The sequence below is a fragment of the Ursus arctos genome, chromosome Y (assembly GCF_023065955.2).
Source record: "Ursus arctos isolate Adak ecotype North America chromosome Y, UrsArc2.0, whole genome shotgun sequence".
Lineage (NCBI taxonomy): Eukaryota > Metazoa > Chordata > Mammalia > Carnivora > Ursidae > Ursus > Ursus arctos.
The window spans coordinates 27,226,822-27,253,009 of NC_079874.1; the positions used below are offsets into that span (position 1 = coordinate 27,226,822).

Genomic DNA, 26,188 nt, shown 5'->3' on the forward strand with positions numbered 1-26,188 from the left:
ATCGCATAGATTTTCTGGAAATCAGGAATTCAAGAGCTGCACGGCTCAGTAGTTCTGGCTCAGGGTTTGCTGTGATGCTCCACTCCAGTTGGAGACTGGGGTGGAAGTTTTACAAAGGCAGTGGAGAATCTCACTTATGTGTCCCTCCCATAGCAGGAGGCTCTAGTTCTTTGCCACGGTGACCACACCCTAGGGCCGGTCATACAGCATCGGCACCTGGCTTCCTTGACGTGGGGAAGAGGGAGACAGGATGAGAGGGAGGTACCATAAGATGCAAACCATAGTCTTTTCTACCTTGATCTTGGAGGTGGGTCACACTGTTGGCCACACAGTTCACACCTGGCACCAGTTCCAAAGCGGACAGCGGGAGGGTGTTGGTACAAGGAGGCAGAGACCATTGAGGGCCATCATGGAAGCCAGTTTGTCAAAGAAACTTTTACAAAGGGGGTTGCTTATGATCTTTGTCTCAGGATGGATGGGGCTGTGTGTGAAGAGCAAAGGAGGGAGTGAGTCAATACGGGCATGCAACAAGTGTTGATAAAGACAAAGGCAATTCTTGAATGATGACATACATGCATGTGACATCATGTGGTCATGCACACAAATGCACGTGAATGGGTTGAGTGTCAAGTGCAGGGGTTGCATTGGATGACTAAATTGACACTGGAGCATTCTAGGTGGTGGAACCCAACGGTAAAGCAAGACATGCTGTTCTGTTGGCTTTGGAGGAGCCCTGCTGTTGCTTTCGCTGAGGTGAACCATTTACGGAATGTCAATTTTATGGCAGTTACGATGGAGGCCGGTAGTGGTGGAGATAGAGGTTGAGGCCAGGAGGCTAATAGTGTGAATTGGGAGCTTGTGGTGGTAGGCATTAAGGAAAGCATGATACTCCCGCAAAGCCCTGGAAGACGGTATGGATGGTTACGTCTTGCACGGAGAACCAAGCAATGGGGTTGCCATCGGAGACTGGTTTTGTATGTCAGGTCATTTCATTAAGGGTAGAGAGAGGGTTCAGAAGTTGGGTGGACAGCTCAACATTGCCAGATGCTGCAGAGATCTGTGAGACTCACAGAGAACAGTTTCTTCCTGGTGGTTATAAGGTAAACAATGGACTTGAAAAGATGCACTTCTCAGTCCTCCACATTCTCTGGTGTATAGTGTGTTTCTTTCTGAAACTAGTCTCCCATGTTCATTATCAAGACCTTCCCCACCATTCTTATCTGCCACGAACGTACTTATGTCCTAACATGCCGTACCTTGAGAGAAGGAACTCGTCGTAACAAACATTTCTTTATCTCTTCCCGCATCTCTTCTGCTTTCTATTCCAACAGCACACTTGGACTCTGGCTTGCCCTGGGCACCAGGGCAGGGGCTGATCCTTCAGCAGGGCCAACATTTTTCTCAGAGTTTCTCCATAGACTCTGACATGTTCATTGCCCCTCCTTCAAGAGGCTTTTTCCTTCCTTGAATTCCTGAACACTCTCCTCTCTGGTTCCCCCCTACTGCTTTTCTATTCATTTAATGAACTTTTCTGGGTCCTGCTACTCCCTCTGCTCCAGCCCCAGGCCACTTCCCCGGCCTCCAGACTAGCCCACATAGCTTTGCTTCTGCTTGTGATGTAACCATGGCTTCCACCTGGGAGACCCCCAAGTCCCTACTTTCTGCTCTGACTTCTCTCTCAAGCCTCATCCTGCTCTCATGGTTGCCTCTTTTTGGACAACTTCATCTGTGTGCTCTGCCAAAAGCTCAGTTCAGTGTGTCCAAATTCAGCCCATCGTCTTTCTTGCCAAGCTTGCTCCGTTCCCTGCATTTTGTTTTCCCAAGAGAGGCATCTTCTGCACTCAGTCCCTCACCCTGCACTTTGTATCCCCTCTCTCTAGTCTGCCTGCTGTAAATCACATTCCAGTTCTCTCTGTTTCTCTGGCTGTGAGACATCTCTACTTCCCATGCCCATGTTCTTACTTGACATTTGCTAGTTTACTACCGTTCTATGGCTGTTCACACTCTCCCATCTATTTTTAAAACTCTTCCTGTTCCTCCTTCCTGAAAAATAGGTTGCATCAGAGGACTATCCTGTCCAGAATCTGTCTGCAAGCACACACGGTCTTCCATCTCCTGAAGCAGCTGGCCTCACATCGGTCCTGACCTCTCCTCCTTGGTACTTCCCATTCCATCCAAGCGGAGCATCTCTGGGATTCACTGCACCTGTTTCTTGCCTTCTCGCTCAGTCACCCTCAGGCTGTCCTTCGACACGGGTACTGTTGTACTCCCTTCCCGCGCTGGTTGGGAAAACGACTTCTGTGCTCCTCCTTTACTCACACACTCAATACTTCCTGTCACCAAATGTGTGGGGGTTTACCCCCAAACTAACCCATTCTCTGTGACACTAGGAGGCTGCCCTACAATTCAGTTCAATTTGACACTAACTAGAGTCCGTGCAGATGCCACCGGTGAAGGGCTCAGTCCCACAAGACCGTCTCCACCGCAGATGTCAGTTGCGAGCAATAGGTCCCCAGGTGACACACAACTTTTTTCCAACTTGGCTACAAATCAGAGGTTCCCACAACTCCCTTCTTGGATTATATCATTTGCTAGAACAGCTCACAGAACTCAGGGAAACATTTCCTTAATGTCTTCTAGTTAATTTTATCATAAAGGAGGTGATAAGGGATACAGATGGAAAGATACATAGGACGACGTCTTACAGGGTCCTGAAGCAGGAGCTTCTGTCCTCCTGGAGTTGGGGTGCACCACACTCCTAGCCATGGTTGTGCTCACCAACCCCAGAAGCTACCTGAACTCTGTGCTTTTCATATTTTATGGAGGCTTCATCAAGTACCCATGACTAATCTTTAACTCAGTCTCCAACCCCTTTGTCTTTCCAGAGGATGGAGAGGGGCTGGAAGTTCCAAGCTTCCAACCATGACTTGGTTTTCCTGGCGACCAGCCCCCATTTTGAAGCTATGTTGGGGCCCACCAAGTGTTGCCTCATTAGAACAAAAGACACTCCTATTACCCAGGAAATTCCAAGGGATTTAGGAGCTCTGTGCCAGGAACCAGAGGCAGAGCCCAATACATTTTTTTATTTTTTTCCCCTTGTATTTCACACATATCCATACCTTATCTATTAGATGAGGCTTAGATTCCGTCATACTCACTTTCTTCTCTAACGTTGGCATGCACTATGGACCCCCATTTCTGGTGCTCATCACTTTCTACCAAAGGAGCCAGGCCGCCTGATGCTTCCTAGCTATGTGAAGTTGATTTTTTCATGTTCCGGTTTTCTCATCCACAAGAGAGTTACCATCTAGAAGTATTTGCAAGATGAGTAAGTTAATGAAGCATGTAAAGGACCTTAAAATATAGGCACATCATAAGGCAGGCTCTTCCTAGTATTTATCTTTGATCTTATCTTCCTCCTTCTTGCTCTGAAATGTTTTACAAAGGATGGCTTCATGTTACGCTTAGAATCAACCCAAAATTCCTTTTACTGACCTATTTGGCTTTACACAGTGAGCCTTCTGCCCACCTCCCCAGCTTCACCCTCCAGCACTGTCTGATTACCAGTTTTCTTTCCATTTTGAGCTCCAACTAAGCATGTCCTGAATTAGGGCATTCCCTGTGCCACTTCTCCTGCCTGGACCATCCTTCCCTCTTCCCACATAAAGTGTGTTACATGCTGTCTCCTGTCTTCATACGTAGCCCACTGTTTTCTTCCTTCTCGGTGCTCCCTTGGAAAGCTTTTTTATTTTTTGCCCACTTAGTTGTGTCTTAATGTTTTCCTACCTTTCCTTAAACACATACATTTCAGTGAGTCCAGCTCAGAGGAGGCACTCATGGGTTGACTGTTGAAGAAATGAGTTGTTACAAGACACTCTGTGGATATTCACTGAATGAATGAGAAAATCAAAGGTTGCAGGTTGAGGGCAAATGTTAACAGCCCAGCCATCTCAGTTTCTTCGGCAATGTAGCCAAGCCAGAGAGAGTGTGAAAGAACATCTTTGATCCTTGAACCTATTTGTTGTGGAAGGAAGGTTGTCTTTCACCTAAGGGAAAATGCTTCTTCCTCAATTATTGAGCTTATAAACTAGCATGATTAACTAAAAGTGGTGGATTATTCAATATACTTATGTGATTATTTTTAGATGCCTTCTTATCTTAATTTTTTTTTTTCTGGTATGCATGTCCCTAGACTTTTTACAGGTTTTTTTCTGTACTTTTTTAAAGACCGCGTCAGAGAAAGTCTTCAAATTTCCCATTCTAGTCCATGGCTAGAAAATTGAGAGTGATAAATTTTTTGGAATGTTAAGGATTTTGGAGCTTAATTATTTAATGTCCTACATGAAAGCTATAAATCTGTATTGTGCTCTTTGTTTCTACTGCTTGCTGAATAGATGACTTGAGACTTTTTAAATTTCGTTGTATAGGTTTGGGTCAAAATTAGTAATGTGTGACAAAAAATAAATTCCTTGAGAGTTCATCCAAATTGTGGGTTGACTCAGGAGGAGTAGAATTGCATAAAATTGATGATATATATATTTTAAGTTATGCTTTCTACATTCTAAAGAGAAATTTCTCTCTTCGTTGTTTTTCACTCGACTTTCCTAATGCTAAAAATTAAACAATTTGAACATTGTATAAAACTGGGAGCAAATCCAAGGCAGAAACAGATGTTTTATTAAATATGCATCGTTTCAAAAATGGATATAATTTGGAAGATTGTTCTGTTTGAGAGATGGGAGATAAAATTTGGGTTACATAAATTAGGTTACTTATGTTAATTTGAACATTTATGTACACATCTACAAATATCTAGGATGACCCCCCTGAAATCTAGACATACTTTCTCTTCTTATGTGAGCATGTCTTTTATTTATTTTTTTTAGAGCTACCCAAGAAATCTATCACAATGAAAATTCCTCTCATTTTTCTTGCAGAAATTCGGCAGGTCACTGTGACTCAAAAGAAAATTAAAGGATGAATAAGCCTAGGATTTTTAAAACATTTTTTAGGGGCACCTGGGTGGCTTAGTTGGTTAAGCATTTGTCTTTGGCTCAGGTCATGACATCAGGGTCCTGAGATCGAGCCTCGTATCAGGCTCCTTGCTCAGTGGGGAATCTGTTTTCCCTCTGCCCCTCTCCCCCTGCTCCTGCTCTTTCTCTCTCAAATAAATAAAACTCTTAAAATTTTTTTTTTTAATACCTCTGAAATATATTTAGGTTTTTAAACTAAGTTTATCTTCTCCTATTTTTGCACACGTGTGTGCAAGCCTGGCGCAGACATTCATAACGGTGCTGCCGAAGCCTTGGGAGCCCGGAGCCGAGTCGCAGTGTGGACCTCTTGAGGACCCCGCGGGCTGTGGTGCGGCTACCTGCTTATGCTTTCTGTAGGCTCTACTCTGACAGATAATGGCCCTTCTCACTGTCCTCTCTCAAGGCCCTCTTCTGTGCAGCTCCTAAGACTTTCCTAGAGCTGTCACCTCCGCCGAGCCTGGTACTTTCTATTCCTTTATCACTGGTACAGGACCTGGTACAAGAACACAAGCTCACTGAGGGCACGGGTTGTCCCGTTAGTCTTCGGAATTCCTCTTCTGACCTCATATCTCATTCATGGTCTACACTTAACAAACGCTTGTGACATGAAATGACAGGATTTCTAGACAATATTTATTATGAATTATTTAGGTACGAAGGGATACAATCATATCAGTGCCCTCTTGGAGAGCCAGGCTGCCATCTTTTATGAAGGTATTTTTATCTTTCTGTCTTCTGTTCTAGGTATCCTTTTGACCTACTACCCAGGGTGAATTGGAATGGCTATGAACGTCTTCATCAAGCCCCAAATCTTCAGCTGTAAAGATGAAACTATATGGAGAGGCTTCCTTGAAACATTGTCATAGTGTGGAGTATATCCTTCTCCGTTCCACGCCTCATATTCCTTAAAAGGTCTGTATGCTTTGACTCATGTACTCTCTGTATGCTAAGATTCTATTAGAATGACATGATAATTTTTCGGTAACATTTGCTAATATGTTAATGAACTATGGTATTGCTAATATATTAGTAACTCATAAATATTGCTTTAATTAGTGCTTCCTCCTTTTTGAGGCACTTTGACTATTTGAAAACTATCACCATAGGCCATAGATGTCTTTAAAAGATTCCTTTCTAAGGGCGCCTGGCTGGCTCAGTCAGCAGACCATGTGACTCTTGATCTCGGGGTTGTGGGTTCAAGTCCCACGTTGGGTGCAGAGATGACTAAAAAAAATAAACTTAAAAAACAGATTGTTTTCTTTATCAGTGAATACATATTAAGTACAGCGTAAGTCTTTAGAAATGAAAAGTGTATGATAAGGCATAGTTTCTATGTCAAAACTTACATGATAAAGTATAATGTCTCTTCACTTCCAAAATAATCAGCTATTGATAGTCATAGTTACCTGTCTTTTAAGGCCTTTGATACAGACTATACAGTCCAAATGTAATAGTAAAATCAAGAAATATTTTAATCTAAAAAAAGTAGTATTTTAATCTAGAGAATTTATTCTTTAACCCTTGAGATATACTACTGGGTACGTGACCATATCTTATAATTTAGCTTCAAATACACAAAGTAAGGCTTCCTGCATCATGTCCCACGGTGAATCATGGAGCAGAAAACACGTGAGAAAAATGGCGTGTTTGCATGGGGGAGTGTTGGTGATCTTTATCCTCCCTTGATTTGAACAGTGACATAACTAGGATAGATGTCCTAATGGGCCCTTCTCTGCTTCGGACACCTTACTGTTGGGCAGTTTCTTACACAAAAACCAGTCTGGGAGAATGTTACGTTTTGAGTTCACACATAACGGGTTATCCTCGAAGAAGAAACTGAGACTATTTGGAATGTATTTAACCTTGCTCAGCAGGAGAAATAATACAACGTCCATTAAGGATGGGGGGTAGGCTCCAGTAAGAATGGTATGGGAGATGATGGCAGGGAGGGAAGCAGGACAGGTGGAAACGTTCCTGAGGTAGGCTGCACCAGCTTTGAATACCGTGCTCCCAGACGGAACGACTACAGATGAACAGAGTTCTCTCCGGGGACTTGCACGCAGCTGGATGCCCATGTGATGGGAATATTGATTTCATTCTATCAGATTTTAGTAATATCAGATTTTAAAATAAAATGCATGCCAATATGATTAATTATCCCATCCTACTTGTGTCCCTTAAAAAAAAAACATACAAGTAAAATAAAGCAAACCAAGAAACAAACAAAAACTCAACCTTAAAATAAGGAACATTTTTCTCTACCCCATCGCAAGAAAAAAAAAAGTATGGCCAGTCAGACATAATTCTTACTAATGTTTCTAGAACTTTCCTGAACCACACGTATAGTTAACTTCGTAGTTTTTTTTTTTATTTTAATGTTTTTTTATTATATTATGTTAGTCACCATACAGTACATCCCTGGTTTCTGATGTAAAGTTCGATGATTCATTAGTTGCGTATAACACCCAGTGCACCATGCAACACGTGCCCTCCTTACTACCCATCACCGGCCTATCCCATTCCCCCACCCCCCTCCCCTCTGAAGCCCTCAGTTTGTTTCTCAGAGTCCATAGTCTCTCATGCTTCATTCCCCCTTCTGATTACCCCCTTTCTTTATCCCTTTCTTCTCCTACTGATCTTCCTAGTTCTTATGTTCCATAGTTGAGAGAAATCATATGATAATTGTCTTTCTCTGCTTGACTTATTTCACTTAGCATTATCTCCTCCAGTGCCGTCCATGTTGCTGCAAATGTTGAGAACTCGTTCTTTTTGATAGCTGAGTAATATTCCATTGTATATATGGACCACATCTTCTTAATCCAGTCATCTGTTGAAGGGCATCTCGGCTCCTTCCACGATTTAGCTATTGTGGACAATGCTGCTATGAACTTTGGGGTGCATAAGGCCTTTCTCTTCACTACGTCTGTATCTTTGGGGTAAATACCCAGTAGTGCAATGGCTGGATCATAGGGTAACTCAATTTTTAACTTTTAAGGGACCTCCACACTGTTTTCCAGAGTGGCTGTACCAACTTGCATTCCCACCAACAATGTAGGAGGGATCCCCTTTCTCCACATCCTCTCCAGCAATTGTTGTTTCTTGCCTTGTCAATTTTTGCCATTCTAACTGGCCTAAGGTGGTATCTCAGTGTGGTTTTGATTTGAATTTCCCTGATGGCTAATGATTTTGAACATTTTTTCATGTGTCTGTTATCCATTTGTATGTCTTCATTGGAAAAGTGTCTGTTCTTATCTTCTGCCCATTTTATTATTTATTTGTTTCTCGCGTATTGAGTTTGAGAAGTGTATTTAATACTTGCCTGCAGGTGAGAGCCAAGAGATGACCTGTGCTTGGGTGAAATAGAAATAGGGCCAATTTTCAAGTTGTAGTATTAATGATACAGTGTGAGGATGGCTGGTATTCAGTGAGCGTCTACTGTGTGCATCACTCATGCACTGTGAGGTTGTCTTTGCTATGGATATCAAATAGCCCCCCTCTTGCTGACGAAAACCATTTCAGCTGTAGATTCCCACAGTGTGGGGACTGAGGATGTGGGACAGGAAAGACATTCATTGTCCCACCAGAGCCCGGGTAGCAGGGTCGATGGAAGGCAAACTTCCTGGCCTGAGTCCAGCCCTACCTTCTGCAGCTCCGTGCTCTTGGACTAGTTGCCTAACATCCTTCTGATTCCTTTTTCTCAACTCATGGCAGTAACGCTCTTCCTTACCTTCTACGCTTCTTGAGAAGATAAAAAGAGTCCGTGTATAAAGCCGTCGGTATGTGAAATGTTGACCCACTACGTACATATTTGCTATGACTGTTCATTTAGCTGAAGAGGCACCACGATTTGTTAAAGTGCGTGGTCGTGGGCATCCGGGGAGACTCAGCCCTGCCTCCCTCTGCCTCGAAGCCTATGAGCCGCGTGACACAGCATGTGACATCGGTTTTTCCAGCTGCAGAATAGACATCCTAGTAGCCACCCTGCACGGCTATGGAAGGGTCAGCAATGATATGATGAATGCCATTGTGATTGTTGGGACATATGAATTCATTTTCACAAATGTATTTTAATCAACAGTGTTCATGAAACACCTGATAATAAGTAAATGTGCTAGTTGTTATGAGTAATCAAAGCATAATTAAAATAGGATCCCGCCTCCCTACAGTTTAATAATGTGCTGGCTTGTTACCTTTGAAACCCAAGGACCTCATCCACTCGGTACTGATACTCCTCCGGCATCAAGTGAGCGTGAGAAGTGCATTAAGTGAAGTAGTCTGTCTTTCCGCTCACTCTCCTTCCCCGTGCTCTGCAACGGCGAGTGTCCGCGGCAAGCTGTTATTCTGTCAGACAGCCTGCAAGGAGCCACTTGCCTTGTTGTGATCCCCACTTGAAAGTAGAAGGAGCAACGTTGCGTGAGAGTCACCCTCTAAAGGGAAGATTCCACGTTGAGATGACAAGAATAACGCTCAACGGTCCTGGGATGATTACTGCTCCAGTAAACACGAGTTTTGTCACAGCCGACAGAGTCAAGCAAATAACGTGATGTTGGGTTGTGCCCGTCCTGCCCCATTGCTGTAGGGGAAAGAGCAGTGTCTGCAGGCTGAGGCTCAGTTCTTGCAAATAAACGATTTCTAAAACATGGATTGAATTTCTTCACCAATTGCATTTTGGAAAGATTTAGAACTCTTGATTTAAGTAAGCGAGATTAGACATAGACATGGGCTAAGTAGATTGTCATCGTCAACATAGAACAGAGTGCAAATGACTGCAGACCAGCCTGGACACCTTAATCTGTGTCCACTGATGCTAAATCCTCATGCCGCGTGAGGACCAGCACGGCGGGTTGTGGCTTCTACAGTCAGCCACACCCGTGCAGGTGTCCCGTTGTGATTAGCAGCTTGACGTTTTAAGAACCCGGTTAAGACTCACTTTCTGCCATTACCAGTTAGTTCCTATTACAACCCAAAAGAAAGCTTATGTGAGCAATAGAAACTGGGCTTTGAAGGAGGCACACCAATCTCTTTTATTGAGTGGACCAATATGTCTCTTTGTTGCTTTTATTTTAACAGGGACAAATGTGTTGAGATGGAAAAGACGGCAAGTTTATGTCCATGGAGGCATTTTTAAAAGCATCTTCTTAGGAGGGCAACGTAATGGTGAGTATCAAAAGTGATCATTGACTTTTGCCGACTTACGTTATTGATGCATTTACAGCCTGGGTAAATCAAATCTAGCAGTGCTTTTTGGCTACTTTAGTGGGAAAAATAGTTTTCTTTCTCATAATCTATTGGAAATGAACCAAAGTGCAAAGCAGTGATTTCAAGCTCATTAGGAGTGCATATAATAGTGTGCGTTAGAGGGGCGCCTGGGTGGCACAGCGGTTAAGCATCTGGCTTCGGCTCAGGGCGTGATCCCGGCATTATGGGATCGAGTCCCACATCAGGCTCCTCTGCTATGAGCCTGCTTCTTCCTCTCCCACTCCCCCTGCTTGTGCTCCCTCTCTCGCTGGCTGTCTCTATCTCTGTCAAATAAATAAATAAAATCTTTAAAAAAAAATAGTGTGCGTTAGAAATTTAGGATTTTGTAATAATTGCTTGTTCCTCCAAATAGCCGTAAGGCTGAGTGTGTCTCATTAATTAAGTATACACAATGAGAGGCTCAGCCTTCTGACTCACCTTGTATAAACCGCTCCAAAATGTACCCTCAAGCCCATTGGCCACTGGAAGGCCACTCTGTTCTAGAGTGAGCATCTCAAGCTACGTGGGCATTTGAATGCTGCTAGCCCCTCGAGAATGGGATCCAAAATGTCAGAGGTGTGGTTTAATGCAGGCCGAGGGTCCACTGAGGCCACAAGATCTTTCACTATCTGGAGCACAGAGATAGAGCAGATCCCAAGGAAGGGGAAGTGGGTAGACTACTTTTGTGATCTCTGGTTCTGAGCACTTGTTAATAAAATCATTGCATGCTTCAAAATCTGTACCCGTCCCTTCCAATACTTAGATTTGAGAAAGGATGTGTTTTCGTATGTTTCAGGTAAATGGTTCTGTCTTTTCTTGGCTCAGCTGTCAATCCAAGCCCTTCTGAGGTCGTATTTATGATTGTATTACTCACATATTCGTTATCTACCATTTTTCTCATCACCGTGAGTACCAAGCTTCCAGGCATTTTCCACCATGGAGACCACAAATGGCTTTCCCCTTCTTTATAGCCGACCACGTAATTTCCATTTCTTTCCGCTGTCGGTAACAAACTTATGTAGGATTCCTGGATTCTACAGGATTGTCAAGATTCTGTTTTTTATATGAGAACCTGGTTCCCAACAAAGTGGATTTCCAGACTCCTCCCCCATTTCCTGCCATGAAAAAAAAAAAAAAAGAGTGCTAGTTGGTTTTTTTTCAAAGATTATTTTTAATTAACAAAGACTCACGCTGTTCCCCTTTTGTTATTAACATGCAAACTTGGAAGATGATTATAGATGGCAAAATGATCACTATTTTTAGCTTGTATAGCTTATTTTACCAAAGGCGTTCAACATATGTAGGCATTTCTCATCAGCACATATACCTAAATCATCATTAACAGCACGTTATGTAAATTCCTTTGTCTTCTGAATTCTGCAGTTTTCTAAAAAGAAAAAAATGAGTTTTTCCCCCCCATTTTTTTTTTAAAAGATTTTATTTTATATATTTGACAGAGAGAGAGAGACAGGCAGTGAGAGAGGGAACACAAGCAGGAGGAGTGGGAGAGGAAGAAGCAGGTTCCCAGCGGAGGAGCCTGATGTGGGGCTCGATCCCAGAACGCCGGGATCACGCCCTGAGCCGTAGGCAGATGCTTAATGACTGCACCACCCAGGCGCCCCTCCCCCCCATTTTTATTTCCTTTTACCAATCTGGGGAAGTATTGGTATCTAACAGGGGCATGAAGCGTTGGAACAATTTGTCTTCTTACACGGTCTGATTTTGGAACGGTGACCCGATGCGGCTCGGTCAGAATCATCTCAGTAGCCACTGTGCTAGGAGCGCTCTGTTTAATACAGCCGGCCTGTCCTGCTTCCCAGGAGAAGCCGTGGTAATAGGTCTGGCATCGCGCTCCGAGCCAGGGACCCGTCACAGCTCATCATGTGACAGCTCGCAGAATGAAACCCAGAGGGAACATTGTATAAATGCACTGTCAGGAGAGGAGAATGAGGACTTCTGAGGGTAGAGAGGCCTTTTGGGTTTTGGCTATGCGCACTTAGGCTCCGTCTGTCTTGGACACCACCAGGCATTATGGACGGGTGCATGTGCAAGAGCTTGTCTAAATGCCCGTCTGAATCGGGGCGTGCTTGGCGCTCACGCTTTGCGGTGGCCTCGATGAGGGGTGATCCCAAGTTGAAACTTCCTGTATTAGATCGTGAGGATGGTGTGGCTTCATGCAAAGCTCATGACGGAGTTTTCCTGTTCCAACATTCCCAGCATGTCTCCATGAGAACTCAGAGCTCCTGGGTCTTCATTTGGAGTCATTGTCATTCACGAAGGGGGCGGGCTTGTGCAGGGGGCAACGATGTCTTGATCTAGGTCTGCTGCTAAGTGGTTCCTTCTTGGTGTTCGGGCTGCTGATAGATGTAAAGAATAGAGAGACAGGCATCCATTCCCCCTCAGTATGGGGCATCTGTGATTATAAATGAAGAAAACCAGCTGCCTAGGAAAACACAGGTCATTCAGGAAGCCTCTTTGCTACTTGAAAATTTCAACGTATGCCACTTGAATCACATTTTCTGTGCCATGTTGCCAGAGCATTTTCTGGTTTTGTAACCTCTCCGAAAGGAGACTCTTTGCAGTGGATTTTCATAGGGGTCTGGGATGGCATTAGAAATTCCTTGATTTTATTCCCAAGATGGCTTATCAGTTCAATTCAAAACTGATGACCAAGGAAACTTCCTTCCACGGCAGTCCTGGGATCCTAATTTTCATTTTTAAGTGAAGGGATCCAGAGATGAACCAGGCATTGGGAAGTTCAGGATTATATGGAACTGAATTTATGACTATATGGAAGATTCTGACGATGACTAGTGTAGGGGCTGAGAATAAATTCGAATGTTGAGATAGTTTGTTTCTACTCTACTTAACTCTGAACTCACTATGCCAGTAGATCTTTTATGAAACATTTTGTGATTCAGAGGGACACAGCGTAGTTCTGTAACTCCGTTTGCTACAGCAGCTGGGATATAGACCTAAACATAATACAAAATTTACAATGTAAATATAACATATGTAAAGTCATTATATGGTATTCATATATAAGATATAAGATAAATACTTTGTTTTTGTTCTCCATGATCCTTGTCCTTTCAACTCTTTTCCAAGCCCATAATATTCCCTTTCTACCAATACAATACTGCTTGGTTTCCCCGCCCTGGTTTAATGCTGCTTTTCTGCCCAAGTGATATATTTCAGAATAGAAAAAAGGGGACAAGTGTATCTAGTCAGTACATCATTTTACTTATGAGTTATTTATGCATAAGTTAATTTTGTTGCTCCCTGGACGACATAAATTAACTCAACGTTTGAGTAAATGACCTTGAAACACGTGCAGGCATAAGGTGAGCCAGCCATGACCTGTGGGCAAGTCATCTGTTTTTATAAAGTTTTATTGGAACACAGCCACGCCCTGGCATTTACATTTTTGGCAATGGCTCCTTTACACCTGCTGTGTCAGAGTTAAATGATTGTCCCAGAGCACAGGGCCTGGAAAGCCAAAAACATTTGTTATTTGACCCTACACAGTGAGTTTCCCAATCCATACTTTAGGGCATGGCATGATTCCTTGGAGGATGCGAGGGCCATTCATGGAGAACATCTTGGATTCACAAATCAGTCATGAATATTAATACAAATTATTATGTATGCATATATTATACATGCATATGTACACATATGCATATGATATGTGTGCATTCATGCATGTATTATGTATGTACACATATATACATAAGATATATGTATGTACATATATGTATATAATAGTATATATTTTCATACTGCGAATTCTATTCCTGTCTCTTCTACACCCTTTGAGACACAGAGCCTGGGTTTGTAACCTGCAACGTGGGATGCATGCACGAGTGGGGGCTGAGGGCACTCGGGAATGTCACCTGTGAAATCTCTACGCACCAGGGAGAGATCTGACGACCACATCCGCAGACACAGACCGCTTAGCTTGCGTCGTCTTTAGCTGTTGTAGCCGTAATTCTCCTTGCTGTGTCTGTTAGGGCTCAGGTTCACAGTTAAGCCCGTTGACCATGGGGAGCCATCCTGACTGGTGTGGCCATGCCCCCGTCCATCTCTTTTGCAATCTAGAAGAAAAGAACACTTGATTAAGTGTAGGCAATTATTGTGATTTTTTTTTATGCTGTTTCACAACTTTTGAACAAAGTACATTTTATGAAGTTGAAGCCAGGGAGTTCACTGATTCCACGTTTGGTGCGTTTGAGAATTCGAGAACAAGATCATTCTGACTCAGCATGCCTCCTTGAAGTGGGTAATTAATATCCATAGGGAAATGGGGTTGTTTTGTTTCTCTCTGGCAGGTTGTCGGATGTCATACTTGCTGTGCCGTGCTTGTAAATATTAACAAAATACATTTCACTTGTACATGATGGAGGATCTTTTGCTTAAGAATCTTACTTTATCGGCCCTACTTCTTTCCCATTCTGTAACGATCACTGAAACAAGAGTTTCCGTGGCGTCCCTCAGTATGAGTTTATTTAACCATGACGTGGGGTTGAGGGGGGAAGGCAACACTTAGGGCTTTGGTGAGTTAGAAAGTAACCTAACCCACATGAACGTGGTCAATACACTGGACTGGAACATGGTTCCTCATCCCCTTACACGAACCTTCCCAGTGTCCTTTATATGCAGTTGGAAATTGAAGGAGAAAATTTTCACTCTTCCCTGTACTGCGCCCAGTGCGTGCAACGTTGGAGAGTCTCAGGAAGCGGTGGGTGAATGCAGGTCAACGAGCTCAAGCCCGTGGTTTTGAAGTGGGGCAAGCTCTAGTCCTGGCTAAGCAGACCTCGTGGACCAGTGCCATTGGACGAGCCCTCTGACCTGCTCCTGTCCCTTCAGCCGAGAAGGGAAGGCAGTGAGCCCGCAGGATGCCGATTTCGTCTAACTCTGGGAAGACATCCTTTGGCGCCTGAAGCTGCCCTACAAATTGGTCTGGAGCTGACCGGCCTCTGGGAGGATGCAGCTTTTTTCTACTATGCAGAAAATCCCTCTGCAGGTCTTTCTTAACATGATTACATTATTACAGAAAATATGTTTTAGTAAGGGGGGCTGACCACTAATGAAGATATGTGGGTTGGGGAGGGCTTCCCACACCATAAAGCAGGTCTCGGACAGCAGCTGGGTGTCCTACAATTTAATGTGATGCCCACACTGTCTGTCTGGAGACCATGTCAGACCCCACAGGGTAAGCGCTCAGTCCTGCAACACTGCTCACCTTATACTTCAGACAGCAATTGCAAGTTCACGCTGTTATTTGCACTTTTGACCCACGAGCTGTATAGATCAGAGGTTCCAACAGTCCCCTCCTTGGGTTCCATTAATCTGCTAAAGCAGCTGGTTCACAGAACTCAAAGAGAAACAAGCTATGCACTACAGTATAGGTTTATACCGCACACTATACACTAGAGTATAACTCAGGAACAGCCCCGAGCAAGGTATGGACAGAGGGCATGGAGTTTCCATGGTCTCTCCACGTCTGCCTCTCTCTGCAAGCCTCCCCATGTCCACCAACCTGCAAGACCTCTGAACCCCATCCTTTTGGGTTTTTACGGAGGTTTCTTCATTACACAGACACGATTGATTAAATCACTGGGCGCTGGAGACTGATCCAACCTCCAGCCCTTCTCCCCTCCCCAGGGGTCAGAGGTAGGTAGGTCAGAGGTAGGGCAGAAAGTTCCAGCCCTCTCATCGATCACACAGATGTCTCTACTAGCAACCAGCACCCATGCCTAGGTGCTTTCCAAAAATCACCTCATAACCTAACCAAAAGCACCTTCATTGCTCTCATCACCTAGTAAATTCCAAGGGTTTTAGGAGCTCTGTCCTAGAAAGATGAAGATCAAATAAATTTTTCTTATTATAAATCCCAATATCACATTCAGGAAACCAAGCATTTTATTTTTACCCAGAGATGAATAAATATTATTTTCTTCCTTGAATTTTGTGAACCTGGAGTAAGAAGAAAATAAATACAGTGTCTTACGGCGTTTGTCTATAGGTAACAGGCGCTTGGAAACAATACAGTGTAGACTCTAGAAACTTGTTCCTCTCCCCAGTTTTTGTTCTAGTCTCATATATATGCACAGAAAGATATAAATTATTTAGCATCGACTTATCTGTAATTAAGTCTTCTAAATGGACTAGTATTTTAGCTGCTATATTTTCTTCTCAATTACTTAGAAAATTCAAGCCTTCCTTGGGGAGCGCTTGGTTTTTCACTTGTGCTTTTAATGGTAATTGATTGGCTTGTTCAAATTATGCTGTTCGGAGAAGAAGGTTAACAAATAAAATCTGGCAAGGTGATAAGCAAAGGGCATCGGACGAATGAAGAGCACTCTGGATCCAAGATATGTGTCCTCATGAATTTCTTACCTTTCCGAAGTTACCGGTTCATAACAAAGGGGACGTTAACAATGGGAAGTGGGCTTCCCGCAGAGTTAGTGTTTCAGAATAGGTGTTCCTTTGGACTGTCACTGTTAGGATTTATGTCTAAAAGCCTTTTATAATCATGACTTCATTAGAAGTCTCGGCTAATTTAATTCTTTTTAAAGATTTATTTATTTTAGAGTGAGAGCAAGAGCAGGGGGGAGGGACAGAGGCGGACCAAGAGCGAGAATCTCAAGCAGACTCCCTGCTGAGTGCGGAGCCCACCTTGGGGCTCCGTCTCATGACCCTGAGATCATGACCTGAGCTGAAACCAAGAGTCAGATGCTGACCGACTCCACCCCCCAGGCTCCCCTAATTTATTTAATTCTTTTGATCAGAGATCCTAAGTTGCATGTTTAAAATATTTAAACCAAAAACTTGCTCAAAAATTAATGAATGATGGCAAACTACAGCTAACAGTGAATAGCGTCTTCTACCATCTTCTGCTTGGAAACATCAGATTACCGTGCAAACGTTTCACGGTGCCCATCACGTTTTCCCATCCATAGGCTGTCAGGTGTTTAAAATAATCATTCCCGTTTCTGTGGTTCAGTCTTAGACCCAGTCTTGGAGATGATGGGACATCGACCATCACTTACAGTTTGTAAAAGGAGTAAAATATTACTGAGTTGGGATTCCGGAGTATCTGACCAGCATTAGAACGGGTTTAAGGAGGAAGTCAGTCAATTTCATCCAAAGTGACTTTGAAGTCATTTTCAATGGTGACGCCATCTTGTTTTTGTGTCGCTGAAGATCAGTGCGTTGATCTTCTATTTTAAGGAGTCATTGGAGTAGTTCTGTTTTGTATAGAAGTGGCTGAAGGGCTTTCAGAAGAACTTACAAAATGATTTGACTGTTCAGGGCTGAGAAAGCAAACACGTCCTCACCAATGCTGTGAGCCAGATGCAGGTTAAGGGTCTTTCATCTACGGTTCTTACGTGCCCTGTATTTGGAAATGCAGTGCAATCTTGCACGTCTGAAAGGCACCGTCTTGCTGCTCTGTACCTGTGCCCTCTCTGTATTTCTTACTAGTGATAGTTACCTTCCTCCGTTTCTACTCTTCTGCCAGGTGTGAATTTCTCATGGCTTATGATCATGACCTTAATGGTTTGAACAGCACACATGAATAAATACAACTCTGGAGGCTGGTTATTGGGGGGCAAACACCCAAGTGTTCCCCTGGGCTGGCGCCTTCTGCAAGCGCTTGGAGAGAACACATTTCCTTGCATTTTTGCACAGGGCTGCCAGCATTCCTTGGCTTGTGGCCCCAGATCTCTTTTCACCTCTCTGCTTCACAGGTCCCATCTAGTCCCATCTTCTTCTCTCCCTGCTGCCTTCTTCTGTTTAGGACCTTGTAACTCCCCTGGGCTCACCCAGATCATCCAGCATCATTTCTCCATCTCAAGACCCTACATTTAATCACATCTGCATAGTCCTTGTAAGGTCCTTTGCTAGGGAAGATTCTATACCATTGAGTCTCGAACAATATGGGTCTGAACTGCCTGGGTCCACTGATACATAGAATTTTTTTTTTTTATTTTTAGATTTTATTTATTTATTTGAGAGAGAGTATGCACAAGCAGGGGGAGCAGTAGGCAGAGGGAGAGGGTGAGGGAAAAGCAGACTCCCCACTGAGCAGGGAGCCTGACGTGGCGCTCGATCCCAGGAACCCAAGATCATGATCTGAGCTGAAGGCAGATAGATGCTTCACCCATTGAGCCACCCAGGCATCCCCATTTTTTTTTTTTTATCAGTGCAGTCTTGTAAATGTGTTTTCTCTTCCTTGTGATTTTCTGAAGAACGTTTTCTTTTCTCTAGCTTACTTTGTTACATGAATACTGGACATAATACATAGAACATACAAAATATGTGTTAATTGACTTTACTAATAAGTAAAGCTTGCAGTCAACAGATGGCTGTAAGTAGGTACGTTTTGGGGGAGTCAGAAGTCAGATGTGCATTTCCAACTTCACAGGGGTCAGTGCCCTCTGGCTCCAGGATCTGGGATTCTAGGGATTTGGAAGTGCATGACTTTGGGGGGGGGGTGCATTGTTCAGCCTACCACACATAGTCAGCCATGATCTTGGGAGCGCCTGTAGATGTATCTCGGCTGTCCTCGTCAGTGACCTCCAGGACATCCATCCCCTTCCTTGGCATGCTCTTCTCGTGCCTGACAAACTCTTGTTTCTCCTCCTCCTTCCTGAGGCTACTTCTCAGTCTCTCCTTAAGAGCCCTCCTCCCTTCTCTTGCTACCCATGCCCCTTCCTTCTTTGTTCTGTCTCCTTCTGGAATCCTGCCCTCTGTACTTGAGGGAAGGTGTGTCTGGAACACCCTCCCCTTGTGTGAACAATGACTAGGGGCTGCTGGAGTGGCCTTTGGTGACTTGGCCCCAGGCCCCCTATTGTACCCCATTTCTCACATCCCTCCACATGCTCTGTCCTGGGCAGCTCGAACCATTCAGAACCTTCCAGAATCAGTGGTGTTGAGTCAGACCCTCATGTGTTGTCAAGTGCTGCTTTCTTCCCCTCCCTTAGCTGACCTTTCTTCCTGGATCGAGTTCCCAAAAAAATCCCATTTCGTCTTATGTCATGATGTCACCCAAATGTCATTTCCCAGGGAAGCCTCTCTCCTCTGTGACAATCGCTTCTTGAAGACGGTATCTCCATTATCTGTATTCTCCTGCCCATTTATTTAAATGTCTGACTTCCTGACAAACCTGAAAAATCCCTCAAGTATAGGAAATATTTCGTATTATGGTAACCACCACCTCGTCTGACACAGTGCCCCCACACAGTCCAAAGTGATTTATTGAATTAATTGAACTAATGTTTAATTATTGAATTTATTAAATTAATAACACAAGAGCGATGACGTCGATCCTTGGCGATAGTCACGCCTTTGTCCGTCTATTATAAATGTATTCATATTCACTCCCTAGCATGTGCGTCTCTGTGTGAGGTATATTGTAATGGATTACTAAAGAAGTCATTAAACTTGAGCGTTCTTTGTTATCGTCTGCTAGAATTTATTAGCACAGTCGTCAAAAGAGGGCCAAGCTTCCAAATAACCATAGCCCCATCCTAATGTTCCAGAGAGCCGTGGATGTACCAAAGAAGATGAGAATGAACTTCTCCCCGAAGCCCAGAGATGTGTCATCACTGTTGCTTAGAGGGAGACAGGCAAAATATTGGTGCCTCTTAATGCAATAGTTGTTTTTCCCCAGGAATTCTTTACCTTCACTTGATTTAAAGAAAAATGTAGGCCAGCGTAGTGGAAATGAACCGATAACCTTGTGCCGTTGCATATGACTCTGCTCCAGGGGAGATCGTAAAGAATAATGCTTTCAAAATAACATCAAGAAATCAAAGTGAAGATTGAAAAAAAAAAAAAACAAAAGACAAAAAAATGCTGTCAGCAGTTCAGACCTTGTGAAGGTCACGTAGAGAACTGCTTACCTGGAGTTTATAGCAACTCTGATCTCTCTTCTGTGTTTTTTGTTTGTTTGTTTGTTTTTGTGTGGGTTTTTTTGTGTGTTTTGTTTGTTTTTTTAGGAAAATCATAGTCTAAGATTTTATTTATTTATTTGTCAGAGCACAAGCAGGGGGAAGATTTTTTTTTCTTAGTTTCTGCTGCTACTCTCTCCGTTTATAAACATAATAATATGCATTCATTACCTACAATAAATGGACATATCGAGTGTTCCATCAGAAGCCTTTCATGAAGGTTTAGTGCAGCGCTCACTCACATGCATATGTACTTAGCACTTTTGTTCTTTGTGGGTTTCTTGTGTTAAAGTCTTGTCAGGTTGAACCCGGTTCCTAAAGGTACACGTCCACTTTTCAAACACAGAATGAGGTGGATTTACTAAAACCTCGAAGGGATCTTAGCGACAGGACATTAATCTATTCTAATCATGTTTCATGAGCTCTGAAAAGGCGGTCACTTGTCTTCAGCATGGTAACTAGTAGATGACAGGGAGTCATAGGAAGATGTCCTTAGGAAGACAGAAAGGGACCCCACGCCACAGCCTTCTAAGCTGAGAAGAAGCCATCTCCTTCTCCATCTTGTGTTTGCACTTGACTTCAACCAGAACTTAGATGGTGTCCTTGTGATTTGCACTTGCTGTTTGGTCCTGGGAGAGAAACACCTGCTCTCTCCACCCACGTGACCTGAAAGGTTGGGTTTCAGGTGGCAAGTAGTCAGTACGGAGAGAGCTGAGGTCAGTGAGAGCCCTCTGAGCAGATGAGGACAGTGTGAACCCAACACTGAACAGAGGAGTTTGGTGTGAACCCAACGTTGAGCCGATGAGGAGGGTGTGCACCCAACACTGACCACATGAGGAGGCTGTGAACCGAGCACTGAGCAGATGAGGTTGGTGTGAACCCAACACTGAGCAGATGAGGTTGGTGTGAACCCAACGTTGAGCAGATGAGGTTGGTCTGAACCCAACACTGAACAGATGAGGTTAGTATGAACCCAACATTGAGCAGATGAGGTTGGTGTGAATCCAACACTGAACAGAGGAGGACAGTGTGAACCCTACATTGAGCAGATGAGGTTGGTATGAACCCAACATTGAGCAGATGGGGAGGGTGTGAATCCAATACTGAACAGATGTGTTTGGTGAGCATGAGGAGGGTGTGAACCAAGTACTGAGCAGATGAGGTTGGTATGAACCCAACACTGAACAGATGAGGTTGGTGTCGAACCAACATTGAGCAGATGAGTTTGGTATGAATCCAACATTAAGCAGATGAGGAGGGTGTGAACTCAACACTGAACATATATGGTTGGTTGAACCCAACATTGATCAGATGAGGAGGGTGTGAACCCAACAGTGAGCTGATGAGGGCATCAGAACCAGTGAGCTCCCATCTAGTGGCCAGACCAGGGTACCCTACATGCACACCGGGAAATTCCAATAAATGGTTCTGTCTCTTAGCAAAATCACAATAGTAGCAGGACTCTAAAGTTGAGCCTATTGTATTTTTTAATGACTTCTTTAAAGCCCTTGACACTCCCGGGAGGTGGTTTACATTTAGGGTGGCATGATCTTGCTGCTGGGCTGACATTACCAGAAGCCTTACCCCCTTCTGTTGAGTTTATTAGTGTTTTATGGCTTTTGTCAACCAAATATGCCTGATTTTCCTTACCATGCCATTCTTCGCGGTTTGGTGTTTATTTTAGGTCTTAAGGTATAAGAGCTTTCTGGGCTCAGACCTTCAAAAAGCTTGACTTGATGTTGTCTCTTTGCCAGTACTGTGGAATTTAGCTTTCCTCGGTTTTACCTGAGTTGTGTAAACTGTGTCAGCACACTCACACGAGTGACAAGATCAATATGTGCTTAGCATTTCTATATTTTACTCATTTTTAGGATAAGTCAATGAGGGAGATGTGTTTTTCATGCTCATGTGCATATGATCTTGAGTGATGGGCACGCTGGTGATGATAGTGACTGTCAACACATTGCAAGAGCTGATTTTAAGTAAAATGAAACAGTCGGGGCCTTCTAGAATAATTATGGATGCATTTGTTTGCTCTGTAGTTTTCCACCTTCCTTTCACATGCGTGGTCCTAATTGATTGTGGAACAGTTTAGGCAGAAACACCTCGTGCGTTTTCCATAGAAGAAACTGAGAAACTGAGCTCTAAGGAAGTGAATTGGTTGCTGGAAAAATCACTGTGGGCTTTTGTTCAGTGATTGTCTTGTCCATCGGACACACAAGGATCACAGGAGACGGTGCCTTCCTAGAAGGAGTAGAGAGTGACAAAATCAATAGGTGAGTGCAGACGTGGACCCACTTCTCTTCACAGCAAAGCACGTTGCGTGATTGGCCCAGGTATCGGAAGTTGGTGGGTGAGCATGATGACGTCTGATTGTGCTACAGTAAGTCATCTAGCCTGCCTTTTATCTCAGGTGGTCATGGAAGCCATAGTAATGTTCAGGAACACAGAGGGAGAGCGCTAAGACCTGGCCGGGTTCATGGTGCCCTCTGAAATCTCTCAGCCCCCATCGTTGTCCCACTTCTTAAATGTGAGGCGTGTCAACTTTGTAGATGCCTCCTGGTGTTCTTTAAAAATGTCCAGAGGTTCTTCTACCTCTGAGCAGTTTTTCGTGTTCAAAGGACATGATTCTGTGTGAGTAATCTGTTAATTGGCAACTGGCTAGAGTTATTAGTAAATCTAGACCATCCTATACGGGAAATAAACACATAGCAAGATATTTTATGATGCTGGTGGAATCAAAACAATGATAGATGGACTAGTATGTTATTTAACTCCACAATGTAAGGGGAATTGTGTGCCCCCCAATACCGTTATTTCTTTTTCCACCGTGCCACCCTAACATTTTACCTCCTGAACGCAGCGCTATCTCTTCAGGCTATCAACCATAACATAGGCTGACAATCAGAGAGCTTTTCATCTGTGCTAGGACCTGTTCCAAGTGCTTTTTCTACACTATCTCAATCATCTCGACTGCTGTATCTAGTACTTACCATTCATATCGGTTTCCTATAGCTGCTGCAACAAATTATGATAAACTCTGTGGCTTAAGACAACACTCATTTATGATGTTACACTCCTGGAGTTCAGAAGTCCAAAATGAGTCTCACGGAGCTAGAATCAACATGGCAGCAGGGCTGCGTTTCTTCCCAGGCTCTAGGGGGATAATCTGTTTCTTTGCCAGAGCTCTCAGAGGCTGCCCTGTTCCTTGGCTTATTGCCCCCTTCCTCTATGTCCAGAGCCACTGGCTTCGGTCCTTCGCATGATCTCTCTGGTTCACTTTCTTCTGTGTCCCTCGTTCCCTTATAATAACCCTTGTCCTTCCATTGGGCCCACGTGGGGGATCCAGGATCATCTCCCCATCTCCAGGTCAGCCGATTAGCACCTGTAATTCTATCTGCAACCTTTATTCTTATTTTCCACGTAATGTAACATATTCGGAGGTTCTGGGGATTAATATGGGGACATCTTTGGGGGGCCATCATTCCACCTACCCCAGAATTATGATCTTTACGTTAGAGTTGAGGAAACTCAACGCTGAAGGTTGAATGACGTCACCAAGGTCATAGGGTGGCTATGCGGTAGAGGCATGGGACAGTATGACCACAGTGTGAAGCTAGGAGGCCATTGTCAGGGTTTGCTCTGGGCTCGGGGTAGGGCACGTACTTACCTCAGATCCTTGTGAATCCAAAATCAGTCCGTAGCTGCCTTTTGACCTTCAGTATGAAGGAACAGGTACAAGGCAATGGGTTAGAAATAAGGGGGGGAGGGAAGCAGAGTGAAATTAACATGGACAGTGAAACAGTATTGAACCAGGATATTAAGCCGATCTGAACAGTGTTGGAGTCCTAGATTTTTTTGTGTGTGGAAACAATAGGAACCAGCTTCCTCAAAATCTGAATTTCGTGGGTGCTCATTTTTCCCAAGATGACTTAGAAATTTTACATGAATTGTCAGAAGAAAAAGGCGCCTAGTGATTACGCAGACCGAGGATGTGGAGGGAATGGTGTGCCCCTCCTCTCTCCTTTGCAAAGCGCTTTGATTGTGGCTTCAGACACGCGTTAATTGCTTTCATAAACTTGTAAATAACATTTCCACAACATGAATGGAAACTCTCTTGGTAATCCTTTTTGTTTTGCAGATTGTGACTTTTATTTTAAATATTCCATTTTCCTGATGTATTTTAAGAACTCAATTAAATTACAGAGGGATTGATTTGAAGTCAGCAACCTCTTTATATTAACACTGCCAACTATCTTTTAACGTGAGAGTGCTAAGAGGCATCAGAAAATTTAAGTCTCAATTAACACTGAGGGGTTATATTATTTAATCATTTTTTTCGGCTCTACTGCATAGAATGCCATCACACTGGGAAGACTTTATATCCTAGTGGTTAAGAGCACAGGATTTAGAAGAACAAAAATGGTGTGAATACTGGCACCACCTCCGTCTCCTTGGACAGGTGTCAACTTTCTATATACATTTTTTATTACCGAGGAAGAACCTACATTGACATGTCATTATCCCCCAAACTTCACAGCTTACATTAGGGTTCCCTCTTGCCGGTGTACATTCTATGGGTTTGCACAAATGTAGAATGACCTATATCCAGCATGACGCATCATACAGAGTATGTTCATTGCCCTAAATTTTCTCTGTGCTCTGCCTATTCATCCCACCCTCATCCCAACCCCTGGCAACCACGGATCCTTTTAATGTCTCTGTGGTTTTACGTTTTCCAGAATGTCCTAGAGTTGGAATCATAGACCATGTAGCCTTCTCACATTGGCTTCCTTCACTTAGTAACGTGCATTTGAGATTTGTCCACATCTTTTCATACATGGCTTGATTGGTTACATCCTTTTAGCCCCGAGTACTATGCCATTGTCTGGATGGACCGCAGTTTATCCATTCACCTAGGGAGGGCCATCTTGGTTGTTTCCAAGTTTGGGCCATTGTGGATAAAGCTGCTATAAACATCCACGTGTAAGTTTTTGTATGGGTGTAAGTATTCAACTCTTTTGGGTAAACACCAAGGAGCATGATTGCTGGAATATGCATTATTTGTCATGTTCTGTAAAAGGGAAGAAGCTACTTCTTGTCTTGACTTCTGAAACGGTTATGTGCATTAGGAATGAGAATGCACGCAGCAAAATCATTCTTCCAAAGACAGTGGCAGCGTGTTTGCCAAAGGGATTAATCAGAGCTATTTTTAGGGTAGCATTTCTAGCATGGAAAACAAGCAAGTAAGAGGAGGCGTATGGAAGTGCCCACTTCTCAGCAGACCAGCCTGCTGACATCCGTTCTTTGGGTGAGGTTGGTGTCGTAGGCAGTGCGAGCTGACTGACATCCATATCCATGATCATATATGTCTTAATAACAGACCTCTACCATGGTGAGCTTCAAGGAGGAGACCGGCATAATAAATCACTGATGTTACAGAAAATTGTATCTGCTCCCTTGTCATCTGCTTTCCTTCCTCTACGTGTAAATGTTTTCCACATCTTTGCAACCTTTCCCTGTGTTAAGCTTCTCTTCTGTGGAAAATGTATGGGATTTAATTTTCTGTAGATGTAATCCTCAAATTGGAAAGTTAATCCCACAGTACTGTTTAGATAAGCCATCCTTGCAAATTCAAGGATATGGAAATTGTCATAGATGGCTGATATATTTTGGATAAAAGACTAAAGGGCCAGAGAATGTCTGTAATTCTGAACGAATGCGCTGTCTGGCGTTTTTGCAAAACAGCTGTATCGCATTCTTCTGCTTTGATAGGCAACTCTGTTTAATAGTTTCTTTTCTATACTCTTCAAAATCATCTTTGTGCTTCTTACCCTGAGGAAATGAAGGGGGGTCAGCAGCGTAACTGGTTGGGTAGATAGGCTGTTTTCCCACCCCGCGTTAACGTCGATGTTGCCACTACCTTGACAGGGTTATTGTGGTGTGGGAAAAATGCCA

General features: G+C 43.6%; 1 protein-coding gene across 3 annotated transcripts in view; it reads left to right on the forward strand.

The window, feature by feature from the left end:
- LOC113240765 (neuroligin-4, X-linked) overlaps positions 1-26,188 on the forward strand; it is a 299,732-nt gene that overhangs the window by 27,075 nt on the left and 246,469 nt on the right. For all 3 annotated transcript variants that reach the window (XM_057315707.1, XM_044391884.3, XM_048213642.2), the window contains exons 2-3: positions 5,778-5,945; positions 10,104-10,190. The gene's annotated coding sequence lies outside the window, so the exon portion shown is untranslated. The remainder of the gene's footprint in view (positions 1-5,777; positions 5,946-10,103; positions 10,191-26,188) is intronic.